At 56.7% G+C, this 3,144-nt stretch overlaps 1 long non-coding RNA gene across 1 annotated transcript in view; it reads left to right on the top strand.

The window, feature by feature from the left end:
* The window catches only part of LOC146757133 (uncharacterized), an 893-nt gene extending 460 nt beyond the window's left edge, over positions 1-433 (top strand). The window contains exons 1-2 of the long non-coding RNA XR_014937044.1: positions 1-58; positions 352-433. The exon at positions 1-58 is cut by the window's left edge and continues 460 nt beyond it. This is a non-coding gene — a long non-coding RNA (uncharacterized LOC146757133). The remainder of the gene's footprint in view (positions 59-351) is intronic.
* Positions 434-3,144: the final 2,711 nt, after the last annotated feature.

The following is a 3,144-nucleotide window of genomic DNA, read 5'->3' as shown; positions in this document are numbered from 1 at the left end:
TCGCTCTGTGTATGCACCGAGAGCACGGGGACACGGGGACGGCGGTGACTGATAGCAGGTAATGGGGTATTAGGTTATAGGGGCTATTAGGTGATGGGGTTGTGGGTTATGGAGTTATGGGGTTATTTATGGGGTTATGGGGTTATTTATGGGGTTATAGGGGTATGGGGTTATTGGGGTTTGGGGTTGTGGGGTTCTGGGGGTTATAAGGGGTTATGGGCTATAGGGGTTATGGGGTTGGCCCCCACATATTGTACTGTGTGTGTCGGGGCAGTTGTGGTGGTGATGATGTTCATTAAGGCCGTAATTACTAATTACTATTACTAATAACGCACTCTGTGTCATCCCCAGGCTGTGCTGAGCGCAATGTGGGACAGAAGGCAGCAGCTGGGCACCAACTGTGCACCATCATTAGTGCACTATCACTTGTGCACCATCATTTGTACACCATCAGCTTTGCACCACCGCTCGTGCACCATCATCTTTACACCATCACTTTACACCTTCAGTTCTGCATCATCACTTGTGCACCATACCTTTGCACCATCACTTTGCACCACTACTTTGTACCATCATTTGTACAACATCACTTGTGCACCATCACTTTGCAGCATCCCTTTGCACCTTCAGTTGTGCACCACCACTTTGCACCATCACTTGTGCACCATCAGCTTTACACCCCCACTTTACACCCCCACTCTGCACCAGGAGCAGAGCTCAGCAGCTGTTCCCTGTTGTGTTGTTGTGTTATTGTGTAGTTGTGTTGTTCCAGCCCTGCTCACACTCGTGTGTTTATTGCACCATTATGGGCTTTTTTCCCCCAATAAAGCCCCACTCACAGCTGCAGCTTCATCCTGGCTCGTCCCCCTCCATCTTCCTCCTCCTCCTCCTCCTGCTGTTGTTCACCCCCCGGCTCCGCTCACGACGCAGCCGCAGCAGCGACTCCAGGGCACGATGGGCGCTCATCACACGGCGGCTGTAGGATAATGGGACCCCATAGGGGATAATGAGACCCCATAGAGACCAATGAGACCCCATAGGGAACAATGAGACCCCACAGAGACCAATGAGACCCCATAGGGGGCAATGAGAGTCCCCATAAGGGACAGTGAGACCCCATAGGGGATAGTGAGACCCCTATAGGGCACGATGGGCGCTCATCACACGGCGGCTGCAGGGACAATGAGACCCCATAGAGACCAATGAGACCCCATAGGGGATAATGAGAGCCCATAGGGGATAGTGAGACCCCACAGGGGACAGTGAGACCACACAGGGGACAGTGAGACCCCATAGGGGACAGCGAGACCCCATAAGTGCCAATGGGACCCTAACCCTAACCCCCCCCCAGCACTCACTTGAGGTTGGACAGCTCGAGGATCAGCCCCCCCAGCACCGCAGACGCATCCTCACGTGGTGCCACCTCATTCCTGGGGGTCAAAGGGGGTGAAAATGGCACCAATCCGGGGCTTTTTAAGCCCAAAATGAGCTCTGGGTTCTGGTGGGGGGAGGGGGGTCCGACCTGGGGGTGCAGCTGGGTGAGGCCGGGTCCCCATCGGCGTCCACAGGGCACAGAGGGGCTGCAGGCTGGGAGGGGGTGGGGGGCTGGGGGGGAAATGGGGTGAAATGGGGGCAACTGGGGCAACAGGGGATGAACTGGGGGGAACTGGGATGAACTGGGGTGAATGGGGGTGAATGGGGGGGGATTGGGGGATATGAGAGTGACTTGGGGGGGGACTGGGGTGAATGGGGGTGAATTGGGGGGCATTGGGGGGATCTAAGAGTGACTTGGGGGGGAATTGGTGTGACTTGGGATGATTTGGGGGTGAATGGGGGGGAACTGGGCTGAACTGGGGCACCAAGGGCTGAACTGGGGGGAACTGGGATGAAATGGGGTGAACTGGGGGGGACTGGGGGGATCTGAGAGTGACTTGGGGGGGGAACTGAGATGATTTGGGGTGAATGGGGGCAAATTGAGGGGGACTGGGGGATATGAGAGTGACCTGAAGGGGGACTGGGATGAATTGGGGTGAATGGGGGCAAATTGGGGAGGATTGGGGGATCTGAGGGTGACTTAGGGGGGGACTGGGATGAATTTGGGTGATTTGGGGGTGAATGGCGGAGAACTGGGGTGAACTGGGGTAAGTTGGAGTGATTTGGGGTGAACTGGGGTAAAATGGGGCAATCTAGAGTGGAATGGGGGGTAAACTGGGGTGAACTGGAGCTCTATGGGGTGAAGTGGGACAATGTGGGTTGCAGTGGAGTGCTATGGGGCTGTTCCCTATGGGTTCTCATAGTACTCTGGCATTACCTGCAGCAGCTTGGTGTCCCCCCCTGGCACCCCACTGTGCTCTGGTGCTGAGATGTGGGGCAGCCCCACAGTGCCAGCCCCATAGCGCTCCTCACGCTCTGCCCCACAAGTGGGCTCCGCTTTGGCTGCCCACTCCCCCTCCAATGGCTCTTTGGTGGCCTCAATGCATTCTGTGCCCCCATCAGTGTCACTATGGGGCTGTGGGGAGCTGTGGGGTGCTATGGGGCTGTGGGTCACTATGGGGCTGCAGGTCTCCCATATCAGGGCTGTTCTGGTCTTCCTGCTGCTCGCAGCCATCCATCCCATCCTGGAACAACCCCCCCCATAACCTGTGTGCTCCTTACCCCATAGCTGTGGGGAGCTGGGGGGTGGGGAGTCCAGAGCGTCGCCTCCAATCATGGCCCCCATACTGATGTCCTCCATATTGGTGTCCCCCCCATTTATGTCTCCCCCATTGCTGTCCCCCATATTGCTGTCTCCCCCCTTGGTGTCCCCCATATTAGTGTCCCCTCCACTTACATACCCCTCATTGCTGCCCCCTCTATTGGTGTCCCCCCCATTTCTGTCCCTCTCCTTGATGTCCCCTCCATTGATGTCCCCCTCATTGGTGTCCCCCATATTGCTGCCCCCTCCATTGGTTTCCTCTTCCTCGGTGCCCCCCATATTAGTATCCCCCCCCTTGGTGTCCCCTCTATTGATGTCCTCCCCCTTGGTATCCACTCCATTAGTGTCTGCCATATTGGTGTCCACCATACTGGTGTCCCCTTCCTTGCTGTCCCTCCCCTTGGTGTCCCTGTCCCCTCCATTTTTGTCCCCTCCATTGGTGTCCACCA

The sequence above is a fragment of the Coturnix japonica genome, chromosome 24 (genome assembly GCF_054131305.1).
Source record: "Coturnix japonica strain WE chromosome 24, WE-NBRP24, whole genome shotgun sequence".
Classification (NCBI taxonomy): Eukaryota; Metazoa; Chordata; class Aves; order Galliformes; family Phasianidae; genus Coturnix; species Coturnix japonica.
This window is presented reverse-complemented; position numbering and strand designations above follow the sequence as displayed.